Consider the following 8,165-nt stretch of genomic DNA (forward strand, 5'->3'; position numbering starts at 1 on the left):
TCACTCTGGCATCCAGAATTTCAAACAGTCAAAACCTAATTTTCTCTGCTCGTCAACTGAAAAACGCCTCTGAGGGCAAGTAGTGGTAATGTGCTTGTTAGTAAGACGTCCAACATAAGGAGACATTCATAATCAACACGGTTAATGCATTGATAAAGGGAAACTTTCTCCTTTACCCTTAGGGACAGAGTTCAAAGGCGCAAAAGATTTTTAGTTCAGCTCTAGCATGTGTTGTCTAGCGATTTGCCTTGAGCTTCTCTAAATTTTCCCGATCAAACAAGCTGTGCCCATAATCTTGTCTGGGCTCCCTTGAAAAATTGCACTTCATCAGATGCCTTCAAGTTCATCCTCCGCCGCAACAACTTCGTGATCTATTTTAATGGGTGGTTTTCTGGAACTATCCTATGGCTTGTCCTTTCTGGTCGTCACTATATTAGCGAACATGTTTCAATTTCTCTCCAGCAAAAGTCTCTATCAGGAGCGCAGCCAGGACTTTCCAGGTGTGCGGAAAATTTCCAAAACTTACCCTAACATCTTACTCAGTTCTCTCGCAACGTTTCCCCACTACATTTGCTAATTCTGTTAACTAGGTGAGGTTATGCGTGGATGAAATGGCACTTGCAATCGGTGAGAAAATTAGGTTAGACACTTTACCCTCAAGGACGACTCTCACGTTTTCCTGACACTTTCTACCTTAGAAGAGATAAGTGAAGCTTTGCCTTCCCCACTCCGTGTAAAAAAATGTCGTTCGGCTGTTCAAACTACTTTTAGAAAACAACAAACTTCCCAACTTTAATTTTCAATAAAGGCTATAAGGGTAGGAATCCAAATTGTTTGGAGTATTTCACTGATTTTAACACGATGATTGTACAGTAGTGTCTAGTGAGTACGGGGGCTAATGCCCCATCGTAAAAATCTGAAATTGAAAACAAAAATCTTGTATAACCGAGTAGTACACAATTTTAGTTATTTTATTGAGTTGTGAAAAATCACAAATTTGTTTCTTCTTGAATGTGTTATACTCTCATCCATTCAGTCTTTCCGATATGCCCGTCGGATAGCGGAAGTTAACGTAAATGATCGATTACCTGAAAAGAAGCTACCATCCTAACTTTCCACCTTCAGGTCTTTTCCCTAGCCATAATTTTTTTCCCTCAAGGAATTTTTCTCTGTTTTACATAATAATGGGTCTTGCATTCAGCTTATCGATTTTGAGAGCCTAGTCCTATGCCGTATTCTGATGCGATCTACTTTATGTAGCTTTCCCCCCATCTAACAGCTCCTTACTGAACAAAAACGGCTTTAATTGAGTCTATTCAAAGAACTAGCCAATATTTTTCCAGTGGTAACCACAATCTTCCTAATTCCCCCTAGTCCCCTTCTTAGACGCTTTCATGTGCATCAGGTGTTAAATTTTCTTTTCATAAGCTACAATGCTCATAATCGCGCATTCTGATGTCATGTATGCTTAAAAAATTAAAAATTAGTTTATCGAAGAAAGAGTGAATTAAAGGTGTCATGAGGCGTTTGTGATTTCATGAACTATTTGACGCGGTCCTTTTCTTACGGCTTATGTCCGTTGGTGAAATTGCTACTTGGGTTTTCTTGTATTGAAAAGGGCGGGCTCTTTCTAAACGTGGCGTTGTTTATGGAACCTTAGTATTCAGAACAGAATCAGTCGATGGCAAACAACGAAAAGGCTTTTATGTGGTAAGTTACAGTGATGAACCTTGCCTCGAGATGGTCATATTTTTGTACATACCTTCATGCAATTCAGTGTTGGTCTGAAAATTTTTTGTTATGGATGGGGGAAGGGTGGGGGGGGGGGGGGGGGAGAGATCAGAACATGTACCTCGTGTTGTTTACGAGACATTAAGGTAATGAAAACTGTTAAACAGTCTTCTACAAATCAAAATAGTTGCAAATGCTTACGGGAGGCCCTAACTATATGATGATTAGAAGGGCTATATTTGGAAAGGTGCATGGTCGTGGAGTTAAGGAGATTTGACTAATCAACCAATTTCCCGCTAAACATAAGGGCGTGGCCAGTGGCCCCAAAATTGTGTTCGCTCGCCCCGGGCTGGCTCGACTTTTGGGATACGGTTATGGGGTTATAAACAATGAGTTCATCATCTATATAGCCTACTCGCCCAAAGTGGCTGCATTTCGCTTTTCAGAGATCCATCAGTTACTGTATGACCCTCTCCGATCAGATTTTATGTCCGTGGTACTGGTGAGGTCAGTCTACAAGCAGAGTCGTGAAAAACACCGCCACTTGAGCCTTTTCGTTCAAAACATTCCTGGCTATCGGGAAAAAAAGAAGGAGCTTTTAAAAATACTAAATAAAATGTCATTTCAAATTTCACTTTGTCACCGTTCGAAAATTGTTGTGAATCAGACCGAATGAAAGTTCACTCAAAGAGGGGGAGGGGGGAGGGGGGTTGGTAGTTCTTAACAGTTCCAGTTAGCTAGAAAATTAAAAGTTACGAAAAAATAGTGGGCGAACTGCAGAATACATGCAAGAATGAGAAAGAAAATAGAAAACAACTTCCTGTTCAAATTCGGGTGAAACGTTTAATAGCGTCAAGAAGACTGAACTTGATTGAGGTTGTTCATTTCAGTTCTGTTCCAGCGTGCAGTTCCTAGTCCTCCTAAAAATAGCTTCGTCTCCCACCGATCATTCCATGTCATATTTTGCGGACTTATTATTCAGTAATGACGGTACGATCAGGTAATTTGACTTGATGAGTTCTTTAATTTCATTTCATGTACTAGTTTTATATCTTACGCTGGAAAGATCTGCCAAACAGTGTGCATTAGCAAAGGTAGGTTCCTGTTTACACGTGTAATTATCGAATACCATACAATTTGCATAAAGCTACAGTGCACGGTTGGTTTTTCTAGCCTTTTGATTAAAATTGACAACGTTTGCGTTATCTTTGCCTAAGAAAATATGTAATTTGTAGCTGTATACAGCGAAATACTACAGAGAAAATTGTAACTGTGTAGTACACGAGCGGCTCCCGATTGGTCTGGGAAATCGAAGAGCGGACTTGAGCTAGTACCGTGTGTAACAAAATTTATAATTTTCATTTTAGCGCATATTTCAAGCTCTTCGCAAGATCAGAATCAAAAGATCATCTGTTTACATTACAAGGGAGGGTTTTTTAAGCGATAGATAGGGTTTAAGAGGCACGATCAATTTTTAAAGAATTTTCTTTTCAAATATTCACCGAATTTTGTTTTGAAGTTTTAGCGGCCAAGTGGCTGAACCACTGCGCATTCATGCAATCATATTTCTGTTCCGTTGCATTTGCCCAATTATTTTATTCAACAATCTAACTTAGCTATAAACAAACTATGTTTAGTTAAAATGGCTTAGTCTAAATCGATGTGGCATGGGTGATATTGGCCTTCCAATTTCTACCAAATTTGTGTACCTTTTAAGTACCGAAAAAGTGCTGTGAGAAGTTATAGCCGTTCGTAGCTCAGGCTTAACCATTTTCAGATAAGAGTAGGTAAATGAAAGGAGGAAGGATAGTTCTTTGCAACTGTATGAGTCACGATTAAGTTATTTTAATGATAAGGCTAGAATTAATTACTGTAAATCTCGTTCAGTTCACCAACATGGCGGCCGCTCGAGGCTTCGTCAAAACTGTCATTCCTGTATCTTTGAAACCAACGAGAATTCGAACCTTAGAATATGCATTCAGTATTTAGGACACCATTCTAAGACTACATGCCAAAAATCAGCCAAATCGATGAGGTACCGTGTCAGGCCGAAGTTCGAATTTTACAGAAAATCACTCTTAACTACTTACGTCTTCCGTGGACGGTACTACAAACCGCCAGCAGAAACAATAGCAACAATAGCTTCAGCATCTGTTAAAATAACAGACATAGATCACGTTTTTAATAAGCCAGACATGAAATTATAGTAAGCGCAAGCTCCATAAACGAGCTAAATTAGGAACCGTCGTTATACACTGCATTTACCCGGCGGCCCTCTATAGCATACGCAGTCAGTACCAAACTAGACTCAAACTCACAGTGATTCAGATTTACTGGACCGACGTTGCTTTCGAATAGCTGGGCATAAATTTTGTTTCCTTTGCTTGCAGTTAAAAGAATGAAAAAGAAAAAAATGGTAAAAAAGACAAACAATTTAATTGCGGTGTCGTTTAAAATAAAGGATTCTATAAAAGTTAGTGGGGGTAGGTAACAAGAGACCTTTTCTGCATGCCAGTAAAAGCTTTGCAGGAATTAAGCACGTTGTTTCCATTGTTCTAGATGTCGTGAGATTTCATAAAATGTTTGTAAAATACACTAACAAGAAGGGAATGATTGTTTGCAGTATTTGCTACTCAGAAATGTGTTGGTGGTCGATCATCAAATATTCAGATCATTATACTTTTCTGGGAAACTGCCCACCTAACCAAATATTCTTTGCTGACTCTTTGCTTACCACTCACGTGAACTACGCTATGCAATAGGTGTTATTGAATATAACTGTTTCCTTGTAGTAAATTTGCGTTAATAGACCTTTATATTCTAAGACGGGGACGAATACGATTGAGAACAATACTAAGTTGTGATCCGGCATGAGCCAGCGTCAGAGAGTCGTACTGACGCCGGGAAACAGATTCAGAGATAAAATGTTAGAAGTCTTATCATTTTGCAATCAAGTGAGGGCTTAACCCTTTAAACCCTAATGTCAAAATTGAGATTCTCACTAACTGTCCCTATACTTTTTCAATAGAAGTAGCGGGGAGAATTTGTCGAAATATTAATTACACTCATCTTCCCTGATCTTGTACTCAATTCTCATGACCACTCTGTTTTCTAAAGCATTGATATTATACGGAGAAATTCGATGCTGATGACTCTTAGGGCTTATAGGGTTAACCTCCTTCAATAGAAATAACCGAGTCTTTTTTTTTCTTGGATAAAAAATGGTAAAATGACGCTTTCTAGGGTGTCTTTATTTTTTGAGAAATCGCGAATAAAACGTTATCAAACTGTAGCTCGTCCTCGTTGACGTGGCCCGCACGCACTAAAAAATTCATCAGCTGTTAATAGCGCTCGCCTGTTTAGATAGTAATTTTTATACTTAAGACTAGCAAAGTTTCTTTCCTTTCACTCTTTTTCTTTTCTTTTTCTTTTTTTTTTTTCACTTTTCAATGCCAATTGTCAAAGGAGTGAAGTCAGGGTTCAACAAATAAAAGGACAACTTCAACTTCAACCTTCAGTGCTAAGGATTTTTAGCCAGTGTTCCTGCCCAAATTGCTCGCGGTTTGTTAGTTTTGTAAAAAAACAAACAAACAAACAAACAAAAAACAAATTATTACACTTTACTTTGACAATAATGTGGACCTCATATTTGCAGTTTTTTTTCTTTGTCTATCTCATCTGTCCGTTGAACATAAGGCGGATCAATAAGTAAAACCGTTCTACAACAAACACTGAACTTTTTCAGTTAGCGGACGTTTTCGGTCCACTTGCTTTTTTGATGACGGCTTCACATAATTTACCGCGGACAGATATAAACTTGAGGTTCTTTCATAACCGATCATGTGGACCATGAACAAAAAGTATTTTCGGCTAAAGAAACAAACAAAAAAAAAGTAGAAGCTAACAAAAAGTAAATTAGTTGCTAATCACCAACCTTAGTAACTCCAAAATTGATGACCTCAAGATTTGCCGATCTCTATGGGGTTCAGTGTTAACTGAGTGAGCAATGAAGGAAATGGTCTTTGTCCAAAGAATATATTGACTTTTTTTTCGTAATTTCGTAATTTGAAATTCTTACCTTATCAAGCCTCATGTGGAGTAGGATGCTTTTAAGTGAAAAAGACCAGAGGCGTTACTGACTTTTGAATAGCTCAACCAGCTAAGTTGTCCACCTTTCTAGTCCGCCACCATCCTTCGTTAACGGCAGGGGTCTTGAGAGGGCCGTATTGAAGAAAACAATGCACCGACTTGAAAAAAAAAAAAAAAACACTGGGTTGAAATCTCAACATAATGGGTTGGCGTTTCCCCATGGTTTCACAAATTTAAAAAAAAAACTACTTCTGAAACAAAAATCAATCATATAATTGCAACAATAAATTGCAACAAAGAGACTTTCCAGTTATTTTCAACGTGTCAAGCTCATTATGAAAAGAAGCCTGCTTGGGTTTGAAGTTGCTATAAATATGTTACTTGTACAATGAAATATTAGTGTTTAACGTTTTTTTAACTGAAATTCTTGTCATAGAGAATTCTTGTGGCGGATCACTAAAAGCTCCTACTTTCAAGACGAAAAATAGAGCAGAGATTCGTTAGTGACAATTGCACGACATGACGACAGCAACCACCTCGAATTTTGTTACATTTCTGATAAAAATCACATATAAAGCTACAATCAGGCTATGCACTAAACAATTTTGTGTGGCTAGCTTCCAAACAAATACAAGAATAGCCGGCAAGCTTATTATAAATATTATAAATCGTTGTCTTTATTCGACAATTGATTTATGTGCTTTATTAAGGTCGAAAGCTAATAATGTATAGCGTTGATTTACTTTGTTTGTTTGCCTGTTGTTTTTTGTTGTTGTTTTGTTGTTGTTGTTTTTTTTTTTGCTAAACTCAACAACTTATGCAAAGACGGAGACATAAGGAGGTAAAAAATACGGTTTAGATTCACATTCAAATAAATAGATTATTGCTCTTGACCTTTTTGGCTTTCTTAGTGTCACCATAGCTTCTTCGGTTTTTGTCTTTCTCTTCTGCAGCCTTAGTAATGTAACTGACTTATTTGAATAGGCCGATGTTAACTGGTTACTCTAGAAATAAGTTGATTTTTTTTTTGTTCCTAGGTGACAAGGTAAATTGTCCACTGAGATAACAAAGCAAGTTATGACTACACAGGTGATATGTTGAACGCATGAGTGTGTCCATGTTCAGTTGCCAATTTATTCTGATCTCGGACAGTTTCAGCAGTTTTACTGATTGTGCTTTACTCACAGTCAATCAGTGATAAAGACACCTCCTACACAACATAGCATATACGTGGTCTTCTTATGAAAAATAGACACTAAATTCAAACATGGACAAAAATCGCGCAAAATTTATTCGTACAGTTTTAATTTCACTTTCTCTATACCAATTAAAGAGGTCTTCCCGAAACTGGTTGACTATCATAAAATATTTACGTTTTACACAGCAGGCTTTTGACAACTAAAGGATTCAACTAAGAACTCCTTTTTGCCACCAATGAATATTTTACCTATTTTTCAGTGATTGAAAGCAACTCCTGTTTAAATTTTCTCAAGTGATTTGTTTTTTCACTCGGTTGGGCCATCCCCTCCCCCACCCCCCCCCCCCCCCCCCACCTAACCACCTTTTTTTTTTTTCCTTTAGCGTCAAACGCGTTTCCTGATATTGGGTCGGTCGGTCGGTCGGTTTGAATAAAAAAACGCTAAAAAAAACACAAGAAGTCTCGGAATAGGAGGCCCTGGTACCCATGGACAACATTAAAAGTCAGTTACCGTTCACATATTTGGATTAACAAAATACACAATATACTGTAGAAAATGTTCCTGTTTTTGTTCCTGTTCTCCTCTAGCTGTTACTATGCTCATTTTTCAGATTAAAAGAATTATTTCAAGTGAAAAATGGTTCAACTACGTTGTTACTTCTTTTTTTTTTGTTTTGAAAATGCCAAAAATTTGGGTCGGTCGAACGACGCTAAACGGAGAAAAAAAAGAGGATGGCCTTGTATTTCTTTCTATCCTGTCTCTCAACTATATACTCTCAAGAGGGTCAAGTCCGCATCAACATGGACCCAAAACGTTAACTTTTCTTACACTGAACATTTAATTCTTGCACGGTCTTTCAGATTCAGCCAGTCTTCATGCCTAAATTGCAGGTCTGAATGGCTTATATGGAAAAAAAAGATAAAACAAAACCAATGCAAAAAACAAACAGGCAAAGTATCAAGACAATTTCACGGCTTTGTCCATTGAACGTAAGGTCGATCGAATAGACCTTTATTCAACCTTTATTCAAAACTTTACAGTCGTCCTGCAACGGGGTTACCATCACGCAAGATTACCAATAGAGTTAGGGATTATTCCTCTACATCAGATACAGGATTTCTAGACCTTGAGCAACCCGCCGAGGTA

This window comes from Porites lutea, chromosome 9 (genome assembly GCF_958299795.1).
Source record: "Porites lutea chromosome 9, jaPorLute2.1, whole genome shotgun sequence".
Lineage (NCBI taxonomy): Eukaryota > Metazoa > Cnidaria > Anthozoa > Scleractinia > Poritidae > Porites > Porites lutea.